This window comes from Sceloporus undulatus, chromosome 6 (assembly GCF_019175285.1).
Source record: "Sceloporus undulatus isolate JIND9_A2432 ecotype Alabama chromosome 6, SceUnd_v1.1, whole genome shotgun sequence".
In the NCBI taxonomy this organism is placed as follows: Eukaryota; Metazoa; Chordata; class Lepidosauria; order Squamata; family Phrynosomatidae; genus Sceloporus; species Sceloporus undulatus.
The window spans coordinates 125,157,620-125,182,173 of record NC_056527.1 but is presented as its reverse complement, the minus strand read 5'-3'; the positions used below and the strand labels follow the sequence as shown (position 1 = coordinate 125,182,173).

Here is a 24,554-nt window from a genome sequence, read left to right as displayed (position 1 = left end):
TTGAATCCAAAACACTTGGAAGACCAGAATTGGGGACTAGCTCCTGAAGATATTACTTATCCAACTTTACTTTTTGTTACATTAACCAAACAGTGCTGCCCTAAAGGTAGCTATGTTTAAACATCACTTTTGTTATCCTCCGGAACCATCTGTGGATGTGGGGAAGAACTTGTACTAGATCACTCATCTCAGTCTTGTAACTCCAGATGTTTTGGACAACAACTGCCATAAGCCCATGACATCAGGATGATGATGGGGACTGTAGTCCAAAACATCCAAAGGACATTGGTTTTTGGGGGAGAAACTGCTTTCAAATTACATTTTGATAAAGCCGCTTACACAGCCTGTTCCTATTTTCACATATCTATAATGTATTCAAGTTGAAATGCAGGGTGCTTCTACACTGTAGAAATAATGCAGTTTGACACCACTTTAGCTGCTGTGGCTCCATCTTACAGAAGCTTGGGATTTGCAATTTTGTCAGGCACTAGCACTTTTTGGCAGAGAAGGCTAAACCAGAGATCCCAGGATTTCATAGGATGGTGCTACAGCACTTAAAGTGGTTTTGAACTGCATTATTTGTACAGTGTAAATGCACCTGTGTACATATAAAGCCAACTGATTCAATGGCTCTACTCTAAATGGGACTAACAATAGGATTTAGGCCAGGGACTGATGGAGATCTAGTGAGGCTGAAGCACTACAGTGAACAGATCTCAGTTGGATTGATTTCCCCACAGTTAACTGGAGAAGGAAATATTTTCCTTTGGGGAAATAATTTGAATTTGCCTTCTGAAATTTTACAGTGTACTACTTTAGCATTCTGTTCAAACTCTGTTGTGTAATTCTGTGGGAAAGACCTTGTTCTCTGTAAACATTCTGGAGCAACGTGTATAAAACCTCAACCGTTTTAATCTTTACTAGAGGGTGATGCTGTTCCATAGGAATCTGTTCATTGTAAATGGTGGGGTTAACTCTTCGTATCAGCTGCACCAAAGTTTCTCTCCATCGCAACCTCAGCCGTGCATTTCCCAAAACCCCATGTGATTTTTTTGGCCCATTGATGATGTGTTTGCATGAGCTGTTTCTTTTCATGAGGGAAGGATAAAGGTTTATTGAGAAACTGCACAGAACCAGCTGGGATTGTCCTCTTCCACTTCAGCCACACAAAAAACAAATTCCCGCTCAGAACTGAGTCACGCTTTATTTGAAACCTAGACGCCATCAGATTCCTGGTTTCAAAATACAACAGGCATGCACTTTGCAGCAGGACATGACTGATGAACATATATATGCCAATGACATAAATGTTTAAACAGGGCTGTGATATGTTGTCAATTTATTGGTTATATTAATCTGTCTAAAATTAGAAAAGTCACACCAGTGAACTGAGGGGTGTTTTAAAGATAACAATGATGCCAATGTTGGCAGTGGCGTTGCCTTCATAATACTGTAATGATATCAGTACTAATAAACACTACAAATTGAATAATTTTTGAGGGGTGAATGCACACCTCTTCTGAATGGGACACACAACCCAGCCTCCTGGAAGCTTGAAAAACAAGGTGCATGCTCCTCATGCACCATGTTTTAAAGGGAAATGGCTGTTATCAGTGTAGAAGGAGTAGGATACAATCCCCAGTGGGTTCAAGGCAGGTTAATGCAGAAACAGAACAAGTAGCCAGCGTAACTGATAGCCATGACTTTTGGGACATTAGTAAAAGGAACAGGCCTCTTTCTCTGTCCGCTGTATCCTATGCCCCTGGGATGTCTTCCCAGGGATCCTAAGACTGCACCAACATTTTCATTTAAGAGTCATTCTTATCAAGGGAAGCAGAAAAGCCAGCAAACAATGCACACATTGTTATCATCATTTGACATCTGATGCTTTTCTAAACAGACAAGATAAAATCATTCTTTGATATCGAATACACACTGTCATTTACTTTCTCTCCATGTTTTCATTTTTCTGATCTCAAGGATTTTCGCCACTTCTTTCCTTTAAAATAAAATAAAATAAAAATAGGATGTTTACAACTTTCTTGCCCAGGGCAGAGAATTTCATATTAATGAAGCTGGACTAACTTCTCCAATAGACAGATATCAGAGTGCTCTACCTCAATTGTGTCCTTTGAAGGAAAATACGGTTGTGGTTACAGTGGGCCCTTGGTATCTTCTGGAGTTTGGTTTCAGGACCTTGCATGGGTACCAAAATCTGTGGATGCTCAAGTTCTATGGTACAAAGTAGCATAATAAAATGGTATACCTTATATAAAATGTCAACATCACAGTTTGCTTTGTTGACACTTTTTTATTTAATACTTTCAATCCAGCCTGGTGGAATCCATGGATGCCGAATCCATGGATATGGAAGACCAACTGTATATTTCTTTCTATCACACTCTTTTCCCGGTCTGGGACTGCAGATAGATAGATGATGATGATGATGATTGCTGTTGTTAATTGCTGTCAAGTAGACTTCAACTTGTGATAAGCCTATAAATGAGAGACCCAACATACCCTTTTACCAATTCAGGTCTTTCAAACTCTACTGTGCTGGCCTCTCTCCCTCTCTTCCTTCTTTAAAAGCATGTAAAAACAAACCATTAAAAAGAACAACAGATGTAAACAGCATGGCATGTGAAACCTCCTTTTCTTCCGAGCAATCATTCCTCAAAGGCTTGCCAAAACAAAAAGTCTTCCCTTGCTACGAAAGGAAGCAAGGAAAGTGGTAGTCTACTCCTGCAAGGAAACAAGTTCCAAAGCCTGGGAGCAGCCACCAAGAAAGGTCCTCTCCTATGTTCCCACCAAACAGAGACAAGAGAAGATTTCAAAACATACACAGACTCATATAAGGAGAAATTGCCCCACATAGATGGGGCAGTGAATTGACTCTGTGTTTTTAAATGAGGTGCTGAACTGTAATTCCAAAATAGTACTTTGGAAAGCTGCTTCCAAGTTTGGACTAAAACCCAGAGCAGATTCACTGTCCCACTGATGTGGGAGTCACCAGATATTTCTCTGCAAGCCCAGAAGGAGGATGGGAAAGTTTAATGGCAAATCCAAGGAGAGCGAACATAATGCATAATGAGAACCCCACAATGAGCTATTTATGAAGTGCTGTTTCTGCAAGGGAAAACTTGCTGGCACTAACAGCTTGACGCATTTTTTTAAAATTGAGCACAAGGTTAAGATATTACTCATCTAGGTGCAGATAGAGAGAGGAGAGATTTTCAACAGCTGTGTCTCTGTACTGGTTTTCTTTTCTTTTTTAAAAAATGCTATTATTTGTGACCCCCCCCTCTTTTTTTAAGCAGCGGAGAAGCGCGGAAAAATTACATTAACACAAAGGAGCACTTCTTAACTAAGAGTAGGTGGTGAAAGGCATGGAGGAAAAAAAATACCTCGAGATGCATTGAAACATTTTAGGGAATTAGGGAATACTGATCTCCTGCAAAAAGAAAAAGAGAGAGAGAGAGAGAGAGAGAAAATTAATATTAAAGACAAGCTGTGAGTGCTGCGATTTTCCATCTGGCCCTGCCGCGTTCGGCTAACGCTTCCATGACGGAATTCATCTGTCCATCAACTGTCAAAAATTCTCCTGTCAGTAAATCCCAGGATACCCCTTCTGGCCCACCCCGCTCAAAAATATTCCAAGCCGCAAAGAATTCCAAATTCAGAATCTCGCCTCTGTTTCCCCCTCCTCCGTATCGCTCCAGCTGACAACAACAACAATAATATAGTATTTTTTAAAAGGCAATCTTGTTGTGTTTTTCCCCCTCCAGCTTTCCTTCTCCTTCTTCTTCCCCTTCTCCTTTTGCAAAAATGAGAGTACTGGCTCAGATGAAAAAAGCGAGGAGCAAAGAAGAAACGTTCAGTTGTAGGGAGATTAGATTTCTAGCAAACTGTTCTATGGTTGTCTCCCCCCCCCCCTCTGCAATTGTAGTATGACAACAGACAGTCCACATCTGTTTTAAAACTCTGAGTGGTTGTGAAGTGTGAACTCCCCACTGTTTAATGTAACTACATGACTATTTAATGTACACAGTGGTAGAGCAAGTTGGAACGCCAAGGTGCTGTGACATGCCTGAAGGATGTATATAAACATAATGTACAGTGGTTTATTGTGACAAATGCCTCTAAATGGCAAACAGGGATGACTGGCTTTGCCTCATGAGTGGCGTCGAACGGGAACGGATTATTTGCCGCGGTTTTCCTTTTTCTCCCTGCAAGCGGAAGATAAATATACACTAAACCTATGCTCTTGAAAACGACACAGTCTATTAAATCCCCAAAGCCAACGACGGAAGGCACCATCCGCGCCGTTTGCATACTTTCCTCTGTCTGCGGTGCATGGTGCAGAAAAGGTATTTCTGAACTCACAAAAGCAGGGAAAACAATTGTGCAGCGTACATCCAAACATCCCCAGCTGCAAATGTTCTGCGTTCTTGGTTCTTTGAAAAGGCTTCCTGTGAGGATGAAGGTCAATATGTCATTCCCCCCCACTTTTTCTTATAAGGCATTTCGGGTTGGGAATTTCCCTCCCTTATCATATTGGAAGTGAAATCTCATTTATACAACCTCTTTCATAACTATGGAGGGGGGCATTTCTGAAAGCAATCTTTACAACTTCATTTGAGGCGTTTCTCTCCATCCTTCTGTGTTCCCTTTTGCCCCCCATGTTAAAATAATAATAATAATAATAATAATAATAATAATAATAATAATCGTTATTTGTGGTTTCTGACACCTCATTAATCAACAATCAGAAGAGAGTATTTAATAGTAGTCAGACCAGCCTTCTTTTTCTAGCTATGGAACAACAAAAAACACTTTCCAATTCTCAGATGGAGAAAACAAACAAACCCACAACTACCCGATAGGCGGTTTGTTCTTCTTCGTTCCCTTCTCAGCCTCCCCGTAAAGAAGTTTTGGCTGTGCTTGTTTTGTAAGATTTCCATCAGAAAGGAACATATCAATGAAGGCTTGTGCATTTCACTTTCGAGACTCCAAAGCCGAACGGTGAAATGGGAACACATGCAAACAGTTCAAAGGCGTTGCTCTTAATTCGGCAGTAGAGTGACAACTCTCGGCACATACTTGGAAATCCCTTTGGACAAAGTGGAGGTTTATGTTTCTCCCACCTGGCAATTTTATACCCCAACTGCGGGGAAAGTATCGCTTTTAGGCCGAAGAAACTTGTCTGATACAAAGCAAGCAAGGCTGAAAATTTAACATCAAATCACGAAGCAGGGTGTGTAGGGGAAAAAAGTCCTGATCTTTCAGTTCTCCTTTGGCTTGAGTTCACCAATGTCTCAATTAGGGCTTTTAAAATCTTTTATTGGATTGATGCAATGCTTGGTTATTTTTGGTTTGATGCTGTAGGAGTAAATCAGCAGGACTTACTCCAGTGTCAGCCGTATGTTCAGTGTGGAATTTGAAACACTTTAAGGATCGGAGGCACAATGCTTTCTGGAACTTTATAACAGCTGCTGTTTAGGATTATAATGCCGACGTATGTCACACTCACGACTGAAGTGCGTATGACGCCCCGAATACAAGCAAACTGCAATATTTGCAGAGGGATTTATAATACATTCATCAAATTTAGAAAATGACACACTTGAAATTGTGACTTATGTAGTTTCTTTATTTTTCTTTTCGTCTACTGCCGGATGACAATGAGGCTTTACCACAATGATACTTTGTGGATTTTATGCCAAAGAAGGGGGGAAAGAGGGAGGAAAATGTATTTGTTACATAAAGTTACAATTTTAAGATTTTTGCAGAATGATGATGAGACAGGATTTTTGTTCCTTTTTGCTGAATATAACCATCATTTTTTGTTGTTGGCCTAATTACTCTAATTTGTATTTCATTTTTTTTTTATTTTGCGGCCAACAGCTTGGCCATTTTTGTATAAACCTTTGTGCAAAACAGGCAATTTAAATGTAGCATTTTAAAACAACTCCTTTCCCCCTACAAGAAAAGACTCTTTCTACATAAAGACATAATCCTAATTTCTGCCCTTTGACTTTATTTTTGGATAGACCTATAAAATGCGATTAGTTCTGTTTTGTTGGCCGCTGATCATTAGTTGGATTAGTTGAAGAGTGCAGAAAGTCAGCCTTCCCTTGCTGTTTTGTTTTACTTTGCTTGGATTTCTTTCTTTCTTTCTTTCTTTCTTTCTTTCTTTCTCTCTCTCTTTCTTTCTTCCTTTCCTCTTTGCTTCCAAGCTCATGTCAACGTGTCGATTTGCCCCATGTCATTCGGCAGAAGTTTCCCCCAACATGTATCACCCCCCTTGAAAATGCCTTTAAAAAAAGAAGCTCACTTGGAACCGTAAGGGCCTACTTCCTTCCCAAAGATGTATTTAAATTGGCGTAGCAGTTAACTTTCATCAATCACGCTTTTAATTAAAAAGACGGACAATGACACCCTCACTTTGGACACAAAGCGGCTAATGAAATTGTGTGGTGGGGAGGCCCTCTGAGTGTGTATGTGTGTGTGTGTATGGTGCGCATGTACATGGAGGGGGAAGCCTCGTCCAACTGTCTGTTGTTCGATAACATTTGAAGGAAAGGAAAAGGGGAGGTCAAAACACGCCAGCGAGTATGCAAGAGGGAAACAAATAGCATTTCTAAATTCTGATAGGGGTGGGTGATATGTGTCAACCCCTGTCATCCAGGAACAAGGAAGGCAGTGTGCCTAGAACAAAGGGGAGGCCGGAATCGCAACGCGCTGGCAAACCCTGACCCACGCGTAAGGGCTTTGTGTAGCAGATGCCGCCTCTTATTGTTGCTGCTTTCCCTTCCCCGACACCCCTGACAACAGCCACTGCCGCTGGCATTCCAACCTGACATCTGTTCAGCTTTATTGATGCGCTCCTGGAGGGATTCCCAGTGTAAACAGGGAATTCTCTATGGGAACCCCATGTTGTAAAAGGGATGAGCTGCATAATGCAAAGATTTAACCACGATTTAAAGGTGTGACACTTGATTTAAAGTGACTGGGATGCTTTCTTTCTTTCTTTCTTTCTTTCTTTCTTTCTTTCTTTCTTCTCCCTCACCGAACCCTTTAATTATGTTTCCATCACTTTACCTCGCTTCTTGTCGGCAACCTGGCCATATCCTCTCTGAGTCCGTATTTTTTTGTTTTAAAAAGGGATAGCAACACAAAGCGAATCGTTGTGGAGCCTTTAAAGTGTTCGCAGGGACAACAAGTGGGTGCTTCGTAAGGCATGAAGCTACAGACAGTGTGTGCCGCTGCGTGATCCACACTTTCGCGAAGGGAAAGGGATGCAATGTTTTCCAAACCAAATGGTGATTTCATGCTGCAAAAGAGTTAGTTGAGGGTAAAAGCCTGGAAAAAGCAGCCCTATATCGGTGAGAGAACCAGCATGATGCAGTGGTTTGAGTGTTGGACTACGACTCTTGATTCTCTGCTCAGCCATAGAAATGCATTCAGTAACTTTATGTGAGTCACACACTCTCAGCCTCAGAAAACCATGTGATAATTTTACTTTAGGGTTGTCATAAGTTGGAAGTGACATGAAGGCTCACAACAGCAAATATTAGTAAACCACAGATTAATGCTCATTGCAATATATTAGGTGGACCCATAAAGCAACTTAATCTGATGTCTTCTCGATTCAAGAGCTAATTCAGATATGTCATTTAGCAATGTATCTCTTCTTTCTCTCTTGTTCAAACAAATGAAGAATATGAACCCTGAACTCAAATGTACAGCTATTGAATTCCTATGAGTTACCATGCCACACTGTGCCCTTAAACATCCTTTTTCATCAATGGAACTAAATTGGTTTAATTTGAAGAAAACTAAATGTAATTACTCATTTATTCAAAGGAAAGAATATTATGCTGGGCATTTCAGGCATGTAGTGCTTGACTGCTAAGGTTCCTTGGGTTTTTAAGACTTTACAGTTTTTTGATGTGTACTAACATATATGTATAGATGCAAATTTAGAAGTAATTCTTCTTGTTGTTAATTGCAGTCAAGTTTACTACAATGCTGTAGTAAATAATATCAACAGTTGCCCTTTGGGATCTGTTGCAGTTGGTGCCAACTGAAGCTGGTAAGCCACAGGGCAGATCATCAGAGGCAGCACCAACTATATCTTCAATGCCCATCTTCCTAGTCTTCTCATCCCTAATAAAATGCAACAACATAGTATAGTGACCACACTAATTGGCTGACTCTGGGAGCTATGGCACTGAAAGCAGTAGTAGTTGTGTGTCGTCAAGTCATTCATGACTTATGGCAATCCTAAGGCAACTCTATCACAAGGTTTTCTTGGAAGAATTTGTTCAGAGGGGGGTTGGCCTTTCTGATCTTTCCATAAAATCTAGAGCCTTCTGGATTGATGCCGAGTGGCTGTTTGCACATTTATCCATGCCACCCATCACCACTGGTGTAAGTCATTCTGAGATCAGAGTAAGGTGCCTAGCAATGTGATTGATGCTGAGCTCCTTGTTTCTGTCTTCATAGACAGAAACTCATGGTAACAGTAGGTGGCATGGTGGGATGCATGCATGCATGCATGCCAAGTACTGTTCCAGAGTTCCCAGGAAATTCAGGGTCAGAATAATCTGGGCTGCTTCCAGAATATTCTCACCCATGCAGAAACAGCCTAAGACAGGTTACTTACATAGTTCCGAGACCCAGGAACCATTAATCCATAGAATCTAGGATTTCATCCTCAATTTACATGGCTCTAGCATGTATTCAAGCATTAGAACAGCCACAGCTGACTCCAACAGCAAGTAGAAGTATAGCTGATGACATTCAGCCACTAAACTCTTAAAGGCCTTTATACACATTGTGTGCATGCATGCAGAAGGAAGGAGAGAGGTAATATATTTATGCATTTTATTTTTTACCCCAAAAAGGCTTCATCCTACTCTTATTTTCCTTCAACCTTGTGTTTCTACTTGTTGCCTATTTTCCCAGTTTGAAGACAGCCTTCTGGAGTTCTTCCAGACTGCATTGGATTTCACGTTCTTGAATAACTTGGCCACCTCACTGCCAAGTTAAACAGCACTGGTCCCAACACAGCTCTTCAGGGGGACTCCGTTGCTTGCTTAGCTCTGTTGTGAAAATCATCTATTAATCTCTATCATTTGCTTCTTATTCTTTAAGCGATCGTCGATTCCTATTTCCAGCCAACAATTCACATTTCACATCCATTTCATTTTGTGTTCAGTGACAAACAGCCTTTGCTGGTGGACTTTGATATAATTGATTCATCCTCTCCATTATTTCTTCATACTGGGGATGTCCAAGGCTGCAGTCCTATATGGTCTTACTGGGAAATAAACCTTACTGAACACTGTAGCACCAATGTGTTTGTAGACAAGTCTAGGATTGCACTCTAAGAACGTAATCCTAAATATGTCTACTCCATAAATAAAACCCCTCCATAAATTCAAGTGGGGCATATTCCAAAGTAAGAACATATAGGATTGCAACCTAAAAGTCCTCTAACTTCTTAGTCATGTTTTCTACTGCTGCTACTTGTTGGCTGTTTTAATTGATCTGACATCTGTGTCTTTACCGATATACTCTTTACGATCAGCCTGTATTTGTATTTGGTTTTCATTTTGTTATTTGTCTTTTACAACAGAGCATGCTTGCTTTTCCACAATGCTGCTGTCTACCTATGCTGGCATCTTCTTGGACTTGTTGCTGCCCCTTTAAATTGGTTTTTTAAACAGTATCTTATCATAGTCTCTGTCACATATATGTTAAGTAGCTTGCAAGATTCCTTGCCTAAGAAAACCCTATGAAATTCATGGGGTCACCATAACTCAACAGGCAACTTGAAGGTATGCGCGCACACACAAGTGTCCTAAAGGGATTTAATCCTCCTGATTCTGCCCTTGAACTTCCTGAGCACTGTTCAGTGTTAAACCAAGGGTCACCTTTCCCTCTTCTCATCTCCATGCCTAACAGTTCAAAAGCACAACCGTTTATTGAAACAAGAAAGTTTGCCTCTTTGTCCTGATCTAAATAAAGTAAAGATAACTGAAGCCACCCATTATCATATCATTTTCTGATTGGATCACTCCTTGATTTCTTACTTTCCCCCAGTATTACCATTTGGGCAGCGGACAGGATAGGACACCATTTAATGCCACACCAAGCTATTTGTCAATCTAGCCCAGTAATATCGCCACAGGGAGAGTGTAAAAGTTAAAAAGTAATTAAAAGTAATGTATTGAAAACAATTATATTTCTTATTCATTTAAAAATCATAAAGGCATTTTAAATGTCTAAATGAAATGACATTGACAGGATTTTTGGCAGAAGTACAATGGGCCCTTGGTATCTGTTGGGGTTTGGTTCCAGGACCCCTCCATATTAAAATCCATGGATGCTCAAGTCCCATTAAATACAATGGCATAGTGAAATGGTAGCCTTTATATAAAATGGCAGAATCAAGGTTTGCTTTTTGAAACGTGTGTGTATATATATATATATATCTATACCTATCTACTTAGGAATATTTTCAGTCTGTGGATGGTTTAATCCATGGGGAAAGAATGTGTGGATATGGAGGAATGACTGTAAAATGTACTCATTGTTTCTGAAATGTTATGGGAGAATTTGTCAGGGGTGAGAGGAAAGCATGTTTTAGTGGTCATTGTGGCAGCCATTGGGTTCCATGTTTGGTGCATCTGCTCTGGGTTTTACTATTTAAAGAAGCTCTACTGGGTGTTGTACCAATCCCTCACATAGGCTCAGTACCATGGATAGATCTTTTTCTTTGGTTTTCATATCCAGGAATGAGGTTATCAGTAAGTCCAATGTGGTGTCTTCTGGATGAGTCAGACTACAATTCCTGCCATCCTTATGACATGTTGGCTTAGGCTAATGGGACTTGTGTTGCATAACATCTGGATGGGACCATACCGAGGAAAGGCTGCTGTATCCCATTTATTATCACCTATGTTCCTGTTATTTCCCATATATCATTCTGGTTCAAAGACTTTGACTTCTAGCACTGGCGAAAACACCTCTCCATTTTGATTTTATATGCCTCTTTTTGGTTTTTACATTTGGGTTTCCTCCCAATTCACTATTTGGTTATCTGTCCACAGTCAGCTGCCTCTGTTCACTCCCAGCTTTGATCTTGTTCTCCATCTGAAGGCTTAGAACATCCATGTCATCGTCCCTAAGGGATGTGTCACCCCAAACCAGATGTTTCTCATCTCTCATTGGTTTACCCAAGAGTCTTTTTAAATTTTTATTCTTAGTCTGATGTTATGACCTCTTCTGTTTTTAAGCGCCAAGAGTCAGATGAACTTCATTTTTATTCAAGTGATCTGGAACTGGTCTCTAGGGATGGGGGCATGCAACTTGGGCAGATCCGACAATGGACAATGATGTTCTCTTACATTGCACCCAGGCAAAGCACACATACATTGATATACAAGACAGCCTTCAGGGTGGGATGCAAGTTTTTAAAAATAATGAATTAATGAAATTATCTGGATTGCAATTTTAATCCAAATGTCGATCGCCCTTTTTTACCCTTTCCTGTACAGAGAGGAAGGGTGGCTCCAAAATATGTTAATTAAAGAGACATCTAGTCATAATTGTAACAATTCTATTTTCTTAATTATCTCAATAGCTATCCATCGATTTACATAATTATTCATTACATAAATAACAAATCATTATTATCGGTATCAATTGCTTAAATAAGTGAATAAATAATTAGATATCTTGAATGGCTGGGTCCTGTGCCAGGATAGGCAGGATAAAAACAAAATAGAACAACTGTTTATCAAATGTTGGCCCACCTTCTGACGATAAACTGTTCTGTATTTATTTGCAAAGGGATCTGGCGGCGCCTTTGAGACTAAATAGTGAAAGAAGGATTTTGCATTTAGCAGGTTTGGATGGCAAACACAGAGGCCCCATACAACAGGCCGAAATAAAGCTGCTTCGGGTCATTTTGGAGATATGCTGTTTAAATGATGCATGTGTCGTAAGAGTCTGGAAGCTGCGCAAAAGATGTGCTCCATTCCTTAGGACTGGAACATGGTTTTGGCGCAGCTTCTGGACTCTTAGGATGCATGCATCATTGGAACAGCATACCTCCAAAGTGACCCAAAGCAGCTTTATTTTGGCCTGTCTGTATGGGGCCAGAGTCTGCAATCAGTGTCATGCTTAAAATCTTAACAGCTTAGAAGAACCTGCCAGTGTGGTGTAATGGTTTGAATGTTGGTCAATGACTCTGGTAACCAGTGTTTCATTCAGCCATGAAACCCAATGAGTAAACTCGGGTAAGTTGCACTCTCTCAGCCTCAGAGGCAACAACAAACCTCCTCAGAACAAATCATGCTAAGAAAACTTTATGATAGATTCACCTTAGGATTGCCATGAAGGCACGCAACAACAACAACAACAACAACAACAACAACAACAACGAACCTGCCAGAGCTTATGTTCTTCTGATCTTCAATTAGGATGATGATGATGATGATGATGATGATGATGACGACAGTGATGGTGGTGGTTCTTCATGCTGAATACTGGTTGGTTATGAACATCTTTTCCAATACTGTACAAAACAGAGAAATATTAGTGACACTAAATCTTTTACCAAGGATGTCTGCTACTGAATTCATTCCTGTCTTCTACTCTCGCACATGGTTGATGGCTTCATTCAGTTTTAATTAAACTGCATTAGACCAAATGCAATGGTCTTTGTTGCTGTTGGAAGAGGTACTAGACAAACATTACTATGCTAAAGACAGTGTCAGAACCAGAAATCTAGGAAATGGCAGCATGAGTATTGCATGATGTGGTGGTCTTATGCATGCATTTAAGGATGAAGGATAATTTTCTTCAGTTGACCTTTTTAAGCAAAGCAACCAAGTTTGCACTTTCCAAGCTAACACACAGATTAGAGTTATCATTCGGATTGCGCAGATGTCTGAATTTTATGGTGCAATTCTTGGTTGAAAAATACATAAAATGTGTTTACAATGGGATGTTGAATATAGGAATATATATGTGAAGGGAAAATGCTGAGAGACATTGTATATGCATTTAAATGCATTTGGAGCTTTTATTTACTTTTTAAAAATGCTGGGTAATGCAGAAACAGGATGCAACAGACTTATAACTGGATACTCATAAAACTAACATGGACCAGAAATAGATTTATTTGTCCATGCCCTAAATATGAACTAGATGCAACCACTCAGAGGTTTCACTTCTGGGAACCTAGGTGAGAGTTAGCTGAACTCTAACAAATGAGAATGCTAGCAATCCATACTATGGAAATTCTTCACAGAGACAAAGATAAGGTACAAAAATGGATTTCACTGGAAGAAAGACTAGAAAACAGGGATGGATGGATAGTACATAGAGAGATCCAATGTTCTAAAATCCTGGCATTACTTGCGGTTGTCCCATTATATTGTACTTCCCACCATAGACTCCTGCTTGGTCTGAAATCCAATTGAAGCTGCCTTGTCCACAACACTGATGTGACTCAGATGTACAGATTTGTTGTTGGTTTTATGCACAATGCACAGCCACAGGCTTTCTAACATGTTTGCTGTGTGTGAGAGAGACATGGTCTAGCAAATGGAATCATGCTCAATTGTTCAAACTTTTAAGTATTATTTAAACTTTAAGTGCAGAGGGGAAAGATAACAAGAGAGAAGAATGGATAATAAGCTTTTTACTTTGGGCTTATGCTATTACTATGGAGTGGTGCCAGGGACGTAACCAGGATTTTGGGAAGGGGGGAGGGTCCAGACTAAGTGCCACCATTATAATGGGGCTTGGGTGCAGCAGCACAGCAGCAAACACCATTCATTTTATCTAATGGAAGGTGGGTCTGGACCCCACAGACCCCCCCTTGGCTATGTTTCTGGTGGCGCCATGCTTCAGGTAACCCTTCTGCAAAAATTAAAGTAAGAATTTTCAACTTGTCATCCAGCTTCTTTGAGGATGAGAAAGATCCAAAACAGTTTTGTGAGACATTTAGCTTTCTTTGTCAGAGAGCTCTGGTGCCACAATAAACTACAATTCCCAGGATTCCCTAGCACTGAGCCAGGGCAGTTAAAGCAGACTCAAACTGGATTATTTCTGCAGTGTGTTTTTGACCTAAGAGAAGATGATGATGAAACACTCATCAAAAGTACTCTCCGCTTTATGTATTGTCTTGTTCACCCAGTTAAATCAACCATGAATATCCTCAGGTTTTATTCTTCCATTGGCAAAATCAAGAGGTGTACATGTGTGTGTTCATTTTAAGAGTTTACATCTGAGATTCTATTTCTTTTCTAATCAGTTCTCTCATTTTGCTAATATTCTAATGACTGTCAATTTACTTCAGTGGTGCCATTTGCAGAATTTTCCAATTAGTCGGAAACCTGTTCCTCCTTCTTCCGTAATTACAGGCAACCCGTCTCAGATCAGCTGTGGCCAGACAGCAGAAGAGACACTTGCCAAAATCTGTGCCATTTGTGTGTGTGTGTTTTGAATTAACCTTTGAATGAGTTGGCACCAGCTTAACATCTCTGTTTGTAGGCAAGGAGCTACCACTCTAGTGGCATGTGTCAAAATATCCAAATGATTTCCACCAAACATACCGCAACGAAAACACAAATACGCACAGACCCGATTTTAACAAAGATCCAAACTGCAGTGCCTCTTCTTAAATGGTTTGGGTCAATCACAGCTGATTCAAAGTATGGAGATCAAGTATATATCTAACCAGCAATAGTTTGCTTGCAACATCTGTAACTGAATTTTAAAATAGCATGCCCTGTATTGGCCTTATTCTGCCCACTAAACACTTTGGGTAGTTTGGTAAAAGATGTGTCTGTGTGTGTGTGTGTGTTTTAAAATGTTCCCTATTAAACAGCCTTTTAAATTCATTTAAGCCACTGATGTTGCTGCCACACCAATAACTCTGATTGTTACATGAAAAGAAAATATATTTAATAATAAGCTCATTGATTTTTAACAGCATCTCTGTGTTGCCTAATTGATGGGAAGTTGTATGTTTGTGTAGCCAACGGGGATTATGAATTAAATATGGCCGTCGTTCCTTGAGGGATGCATGTCAATGGAAGAAGGATGGAAGATCTACATTTCCCCCAAGCTAAACAATCCCCTTGTAACAGAGATAGGGAAGTCTGGGATACAGGGATGTTAGGGAAGGGGAGGGATATGGGGTTGGGGGAGGCTGGAAAATAAAAATCATCCATCACTGTTTATTAAGTGCCGCTACTTGAAGGTAAAAGAGGTATTGAACTGTTTCTAAATTGGAAGGAATGTAGCTAGACAAAACATTGATGGTAATATTAGGTGGGTGACAAATTTTATTCTTTTGTCCACATTTATCAAAGTAGCAATTTGGAGTGATTTATGCCCCGCGCATCCATGGATCATTTTTAAAGAACATGTTTATTAAGAATCCTTTCGCGATAAAAATAGCTCTTTGGAAAAACATCTCTCCCAAGCTACTGTATTAAAAAAAATATATGGAAAGACTTTAATAAAATGACTGGATTTTAAATGTGATTTAATATGAGTGTATCACCCACCTGCAGTTATGTTCAATGGACAATAAAAGAGGGATATACAGGTCATGTAAATACATCTTGACTTAGAAATATGAATAAGAACTGGGCCAGTTTTGTTTTGTCCATGTTTGTAAGCGAACCAAACCAATTTCCATGTCCCAAACTAATAGGTGGACTGGATCACACTTATCCTTCAGATTGTGACGTCTCCAAATGTTGCAGTTGAGTTATCAGGGCAGACACTGCAAACAAAAATGCATACAATGGGGAAAATGTCATATAAAATATGTATTTCAGGGGGTGGATATGTACAAAATTAATTTAAAAATACAGACTGTTGGAAAGATTGAACAGGACAGATTTACCACTGAGTATATGCCAAACTAAAATACACTAGAAATAATGTGATGTGTTCCACTTCTGTTTTGTGGGATTCATGCCCATGTAAATGTGTGCTATTGTTCTGGGAATGAGCCCCATTTAATACACTGAGACTTAATTCAGAGTAGAGCAGTAGACACATATAGGATTGGGTTGATGGATGGTTCATTTAAAAAGATTGGACCAAACTGATAAAGGAACAAGCACTCAACCACTATTAGACATGACAGCTAAAAACGCAGAAGTCTGTACCTCTCCACATGTTCTGGATTTCAAATCTCATCAGCATCAGCTACTAGGGCCAATGCTAAGAGCAGGGATGTGATTCTTCACTCATTTTCATCTTAAAGGAAGCAACAAATATTTTCAGCCATTTTTCCCTGTTGTGAGAAAGTCTTTAAGACTTCAAAAACACTGTTTTTGAAGGTTGTGCACAATCCAGGACTTAATCTGCACAAAATTCACATATAGTTCCTTTGAACAGACAATGGCATTTTGTGTGCAGAAAATAGCATTTCAATACAGAAACATTATTTCATGCACAGAAAATGCACCTTTCTGTTCAAAACAACCATGGGTGAATTCTGTGCAGAATCAGTGGCAAACTGCAAAGATTCTCATCAGTCCATAATTTTTCTCAACATGCAAAAAACATCTTTTTAATGATTTCCCAAATATTTTAATAGTCTTTTCATCCCTAGAATAGAGGAAGATAGTTTTCTTGTTCCTCTCTTCCTCCTCCCAGGAGTTACTAGTGTCTTCAATGTCAGTAGGATGGAGAAACTATTCCAGATCCTTGTGTGAAGTTTAAACAAGTTATTTAGGATGGTACCCTAGAAAAAATATAGGGTTTGGCACCTTGGATAAATCCTATAAGGTTTATATTAAAACCTAGTGCAGATTCACTGACTCTCTGACTGCCATGGAAGCCACCAGTGCCATCACCTTTTTATTATTGTTTAATCAGTTTCTGCACTGTTTCCTATACATAATGGTATCTCAAAACAAAGTAGATAAATTGGTAAAACAACATAAATATACAAACGTTGAACTACAAAATGTTGAACAGCCTGTTAGAACAGTTATGAGTTAAGATGCAATTCTCAAACAGAGCAACAGAGTCAATTTGAGGAGGCCTAGGTGAAGAGGTGAGCCTTCCCATAAAACACTTCATCATGTTCAGCACAACCACAATACCAAGAGGGAAAGCATTCCAAAACGTGGGGCCACCATGGAATAAACCCCACTGAACAAAGAAGGACTTACATATGTTATTGCTGGGTAACTTCAAGTCATTTCAGACTTACGGCATACCTTCCCACATTTCACAGCTGAAAACAGGAAGATGTGTGGCCAGGAAGCATCAGAGCGTAGTCAATATCGCAAACATTAGACCCAATACACATGGGCGTAAAAGCGTCATGCTGGTGCCGTACTAGGGTTAGGGACCATGCAGCAACTACATGGTACCTAACCCTAATATGGCATGGCGGCACTACAATGGCGGCATCCATACAGGCACTGCCATTATAACGTAAGCAGCACGCAGCATCCGCACATCGCTGCGTGCCACTTATGTCACAAGTGTGCCAGTGGTGCACTCGCGACATCACTGTGGCACAATAAAAAGAACCCAGAAATACTGGGTTCTTTTTATTCCGCAGTGACAGCACACCATTTGGGGGCTGCGCCAGCTCTGTGGATAAAAATGGGTGCTGGAAGGCCACTGTTTCTCAGCGGTCTGTCCCAGGCCATTAATTAGGAAAGGTGAAGGACAGATAAGCAAGAAGAAGCTGCATTAGTTTGCTTTTGCCTGAGCCTACTGGGAAGGGCAAGATGCTACCCCTCCTTTTATCTCCGTCTGCAGAGCTAATGGAGTGTAAATTACTTTTGCACTTTGAACTCAGTTTGCAGTAATTGAAGTAAGCTGAGAATATAGCAGGGGAAGTGGAAGGAGGAGAGAGAAATGGGGGTATTTTAAACGCAGCTGAATTGTTGGCCAAACAGAGGATTCATTTGCTCCCTGCCAAATCAGGACAGTTGAAAGGTATGCTGGTGAGGTAGGTACCCAGCTTATCAATGAGGTACATAGGGGCATAAAAGAGCACCCTGCTGAAGTGTTGAGACAGTATTTTCCATGGAGAAAATGCTCTTTTCTGCACAAAACAACCTTGTGCGAACTTTGTGCAAAAAAGTCCTGAGTTGCAAATAGCTATGGAAAAATTACCTGGTTTTCCAAGACTTTCTTGCAGTAGGAAGGAAATTGCTGAAATTAGTCATACTTAAGAGAAGAATTAGATCCTTCATTTGTGAATAACCTTGGGAAATTGCTTGGTTTTTCCAAACCTTTTCAACCACAGGAAGAAAATTGCTGAAATTGCCCATCACTACCTTTAAGAAGAAAATAAGTGAAGAATGACACCCAAGAATTACAAGATGAATTTAGCCTTCCTCTAAGGCTGAGAGAGTGTGACTTGCCCATGGTCACCCTTTGGGTTTCCATAGATGAGTGGGGATTTGAACCCTGGTCTCCTGGAGTCTTAGTCCAATGTTCAAACCACTGCACCACACTGGCTGTCTACTTAACTCTAGAGCTGTGCATTCAGTTCATAATAAATGAGAAATTGAACCAAATGGAGATCATTTGGGAACTAGATGGACCCTTGCTTCAAACCAGTGTGGCCATATTCTTCATTATATTTGGTAAGGTAGGTCCAAGGTTCCATCTTTAGCAACAATAAGATTCTTTGGACAAACTGCAGTGATATAATAAGTGGATACAAAAAAGACATTTGTATTCTTGGTAATGCTAATTATTATTATTATTATTATTATTATTATTATTATTATTATTATTTAATAATGATACATGCACACAGGATACATGCACACTGGTAATTTAGGGAAAGAAGAAGAAGTTTTAACAAGTGTTCGTAAATGCAGAATTAATTCTAGGAATTGTCTTGGTTAAACTAGACTCTTAGAATCCCGCAGAGCAGAGGAAGCCCAAGGAATCAAAAGCAACAGAAGGAAACTCTACTTAGATGTCACTTAGTGGTTTTGAGTTGATACGATAAGTAATGTGTTCCAACAGGCCAAACATGTCCATTCCTTAACCCGCTCTGACAACGAAGGCACTGACTCCTTAGTCTAATTTCTCATTTGACATGCTCTTCCTAATGACAATTCTAGTCCCTTGCTGCTTCCATTTGTTCGTCTTGATGTCTAGTTCTTCTAGCAGCTTCTCAATTATTGAAAATGCAAACATCTGGATGAAATAAACCAAGGAAGCATCCATCCAATATTGCACATGATTGCAAGCTTTATATCCCAAACATTTTTACTTTTTGACTTAGGAAAGCTCTCTGTGTGTGTGATACTCAGCTCGGAACTGATTCCAAATTTTCAAAATCCTTTGAATGTTCTAGGTTTTTCGTGATAAAAATTGAGGAAAATCAAGAAGCTTTTGCTCGCAGAGAATCCATGGAAGAGTGTCTTCAGATTTCCAAACTTGTACAATCTTACATGGTGGTAAACTTTATTTCAGTGGGATTTATATCTAAGTAGGGTATGCATGTGTAGCATTGTGTTCTCAACTAAATGAATACATGTGGTTCTCTGGAGAAGATTTCTATCAATATCCTGGACTAACAAAAAGACCAATACATAGGTTCTGGAGCAAATCAAGCCAGAACTCTCCCTAGAAGCCAAGATGACTAAAGTCGGACTGTTGTATTTTGGACATATCACAAGAAGACAGGACTCAATAGAAAAGACTATAATGCTTGGTAACGGTTAAGGCAGTAGGAAAAGTGGAAGCATGTATTATACAGTATCATAACATTTTATATTATATTATATTATATTACATATTGGATTTATATCCCAGCTTTCTTCCAAGATGGGATTCAAGACAGCTTACAATAATTAAAAAAAGATGTAAGCTAAAACTTTAGTTTAGGAAAGATTTTAAATAATAAATAACAATTTCAAGAACATAATTAAAAACAGCATATACACACACATGCCCGCATACGTGCACAACTACATATATGCATATACACATACGCATACATTCTTTGAAGAATGGCATGGCTCCATTTGGAAAATTGACTTGTGTAAGCCTAGCCCTTTGGAAGGGCTGAATAGCTTGCATCATGGAGAGGGGAAATTGGCAAGTGGAGGCTTCAGGGCCAAACCCAGCCCTCTGAGGAATACCAGATGGCCACTCAGCTGTCAACCCAAGCGCAAGAGAGGTGTGAGAGGAGGGAAGGGTTGCTATGGAAATCGGTCTCATTGGCAATCCACTTTAGAGAATGAGATTGCATCCCTTCCTTTGCCTTCCTCTGCTATGCTCTCCAGAAAAATGTAGTTACTGTTCAAGGATATTTCAAGTTCTTTCTCTGTCTCTCTTTTGTGTTTTGTTGGTTTTGGTTTGGTTTTGCATCTCTCTTTTTTTGGAATTATGCTACTTATACCAAATGCTGGTAAGTATCTGAGGATGTTCAGAGAAAATGAGCAGAAGTCTCCAGAAGGAGGGTAAAATATCTTCGGAGAAATCTCTTCTCACCTTGTACTAAAATAAGAAAACATCTCCCAGGAGAGACTTGGGAATCACCAGAGAAGACACTTGTGATGTCTCTGTATAGTTTACTCTATGGACTTTTCATGGAAGAGAGGAGGATTAATTCTGTCATGTCTGTGTATCAGGTGTATTTGGATCATTCAGTTGGTCTTGATGACTTCTTTTAGGCCTAGGAAGCAGCATCGTATTGCATCGCACCACAGCACTAAATCAAGATGTTGCTGAACTGCGACTCCCAGCATTCCTCACTATTGGCTATGGTGGCTACGAATAATGGTAGTATCAGTTCAGCAATATCTAGAGAGCCACACATTTGTCATCTAGCTCAAATCCAATTGTTAGTCCCAATTAGAATAGACTCACTGATTTACCTATAGTTGACTCATTCTAGTTGGTGTTACCAACTAGATTCAAGCTGAATCTGCATTGCGGAATTGATGCAGTCTGACAGTACTTTAACCGTTATGGCTCCATGCTATGGAATTCTGGGATTTGTAGTTCTGTGAGCTCTTTAAGGGAGCTCTGGAGTCACAATAAACTGCCAGGATTCCATAGCACTGAGTCATGGCAGTTAAAGCAGTGTCGCACTGCATTAATTTCTGATCCATTGGTTGACTTGGAAGAGTACTGCCTACAGTGATTGGCAAGAGCGCTCCAGAATTTCAGATCATTTTTTCTATCCTACTTGGATCTAGAATCAAACCTTGCAAATTACATTTTTACACTGACCTCTGTGGCCTTTTTTCAGTCATGATGGAGGATTTATATCAAGTCAGTCGCTTAATTCATCTAGTTCAGCATTATTTACACTGAATGGCTGCAGCTTTCCAGGGTTTTAAACATGAATCCATCCCACCAGCCCTGACTGTTGACATTGAATTCTGAGCCTTCCATGTGCAAAACATGCACCCCTTTTCCAGAGGTGCTTAACTATTTTTCAGCCCATCTTTATTTTAAAAAGCAACAGCTGACCTGCGACCCATTCATACCATAGAATTATAATGCTATTATTCCACTTTAACTGCCATGGTTCCATCTTATGGGAATTTTGGGGTTTGTAGTTTGGTGAGGCCCTGGAGGGCTCTGGTTGAGAAGCCCCAGGATTCCATAGGGCATTTCCATGGCAATTAAAGTAGAATTATAGTCATAGTGTAAATGGGGTCCTGGTTTGTGGATTAAAACATGGATCAGAACACAGTTACCTTTGCATATTTCTCTGAATACTGCAATATGTTCCTTGGCTCAAAGACAACAACCCTGTCTAGTAGCTTTGAAAGGACTGGCCTAGATTGTGTGACCTTTCATTAGATATACCCCAAAGCTCTGTTCTTATCGGATTCCTTATGTTCTTTTGTACAAGAAAACTATATTGTGGGTCTCACATTGGACTAAGTGATGCGCTTCTCATTAGGCAATAAAAGATACATCCGAACCCAAAATGCCACCCTCTCTGCATTGGCACACTTTTCTAGAAGCCTAAGCTCCCTTGAATTAAAATGATCCCCTTCACTCTAATTATTACAGAATACATTCGATACTAATGACATTTAATTGTTCCACTAGAACGCTCTCCGTTGTTTTTGGCAGCTGAAATGAAAACAGTTCCAAATACCATCAAAAGAGCTTATTGGCACACAGCGTGTTCGGGGCAAACACTTGATATACAAGGGCGTGATAATATCACATTGTTTCTTAATGCCATGGACGGTCTTGCCATCCATTCCTTGTTTCCTTATGCTTTAGGAAAATCCAGCGAGTTGAAGGTACCAGGGAAGAATACCAAAGAGGCCATTTATCTGTGGCCCTGCAAAATAATTTACCGGAAGTCCCTCCTTTCATGAAGTGCAAACTCCAAAGAGATCTTGACTTACCTCTATCTCTGCCGCTTGTTTGAATTTGCAAGCAGCATCAAAACATACCTTTCCCACATATGTTCTTTCCTGGCTCGTGCGTGTGTTTTTTTTGACACTTACTTAGCAGTTTATAGAAGGAAGTGAATGATCTCATCAAGATGCTTACAAATTAAAAAAAATCTGTGCTTATTAATTATGCAGGATTAGTCTAATTATAATTCAGCAAATTAATTAGCGACAGAAGGTGTTCTGAAACATTGGAGTACATTTGCATGTTAAATGGAGAGGCTAGTCTGTAATATATGTAAATTTATGCATGGCTTCATAGTTTTAATTTAAAAATTTGCAGCTGCATATGGCATGGGAGCAGGTGAAAAGTCAGTTTTAGTTTAATGATGCTAACAAACATTGGATGCCGTCCTGTCTTAGGGAAGGGAAAGGCACCCATATCTGCCACTCTAATGGTACATCAATGTTCAAACTCAAGGTCATCATCGGTGGCTAAGACCCACCAGCGCAAGAGGTGTAAAGACACTGACTGAACATCTCTTTGAGCCGAAGGGGGAGAGAGAAAGGCATGTGGATCCAAGGTGCCCAATTGCAAATTGGTTCCCTTCGCAAATTTATGCACGTTTCCTTCCATACAGCTGCAGCTTAGGGACTGGAAAAGCTTCTGGCTTGCGCAGGAGTAAAAGTCCTTATCTGAGCCTTATCTGCTTTGGCAGGTGTAAAATAGGTTCCTAACCTTGATTCTCTCTCTTGAATGTTAGTGCCACTGCAGTTTCCCTCTCCTCCTGCTCTCCGTGAGCTGTAGGAAAGTTATTACCAAGTTTTGAATTAAACAGCTGAGTTGAGAGGTATATTTTTTTAAAAACAAAACAAAACCAGGTTGACCTTTACCATCTGCTAGCAATAGTAAAAACCATTGGAGCAGTGAAGGCAGGGAAGGAGAAGAGGAGACAATTGGTGTAATCTGTGTTTAGTGCTCAGCCTTCCATAGAGAAGTGGAGAAGATGTTGGGCAATTCAAGTTTCCTAAGCCATCATGCCATGCAATTCAATGCTAGTAGGAAGAAAATGGGATCTTTTCAATGATGGAAGATAGCTCTGTTTGATATGCAGGAAAGACCACACTACCTAAATCCCACTTGCTCTAAATAGCAAAGAGTGAGGGAAGAGAGAATGCTGGGAAGAAAGGGAAGTGTTCTTCCAAAAGTGTATTGAGATTTGGATTAATGCTTTGGTGGCATGCAATTGGCATGGCTTTGGGAATGGAGAAAGTAAAGGAGTAGTAATTGCTCCAGTTATCTTCTAACTGCAGTAGGAGTTTGGATAGATTTGTATGAATGAGTCACATATTTTTCCTTGGTATACCTTGGGTTGGTGTTGGTTAAGGCCGTGTATGGACTTCTGATTGAGAATAAACAACTACATGGACCTGAATCCTGTTTTTAGAATTAGGGGACACCCATAGAGTCAATGAGATTTACTTATGCGCTGGATCACAATTGATTCACTGAGGGCACATCTACTCCAGCTAATCTAAAACTTCTTTATACTTCCACACTAGTTTCTTTAACTACCTGCCATATTTCTTTCATACCAGAGTTGTTTCAGTTGTACCTTCAATATTTTGACTTCAAGAAACTCCCACAAATCAGGAGCTCCTTTCCCTTTGAGTGTTTCTGGCCATTGTATCTCACTTGGTATGTCCTTCAGGATAAGATCAGCTTGCTAAAGGTCCAGAGTGTGCATAAGAGTATGCTTTCCTTCCCCTTTCCCCTCTATAACAAAACCCCAAGAGGACATGGCCATTCCTACTCAAGGGTGTAACTACTTCCACCCCATTGACCAATTCCTCTCTGTTGGTTAGGTCCTTCAACCTCCTGCCAGAGAGCCACAGTCTATTGCAATAACAGCAATATGGAGCTACAGGAAAAGAGATTCCGCCTGAACATTAGGAGGAACTTCCTGACAGTTAGGGCTGTTCGACGGTGGAATGCACTTCCTCGGAGGGTGATAGAGTCTCCTTCCTTGGAGGTCTTTAAATAGAGGCTGGATGGTCATCTGTCAGGGATGCTTTGATTTGGATTTCCTGCATGGCAGAATGGGGTTGGACTGGATGGCCCTAGTGGTCTCTTCCAACTCTACGATTCTATGA

The 24,554-nt window shown here is 40.1% G+C and overlaps 1 protein-coding gene across 3 annotated transcripts in view; it reads left to right on the top strand.

Annotated features, from left to right (window-relative positions):
* The window catches only part of EBF2 (EBF transcription factor 2), a 206,135-nt gene that overhangs the window by 118,268 nt on the left and 63,313 nt on the right, over positions 1 to 24,554 (top strand). The gene's annotated exons all lie outside the window — the stretch shown is intronic.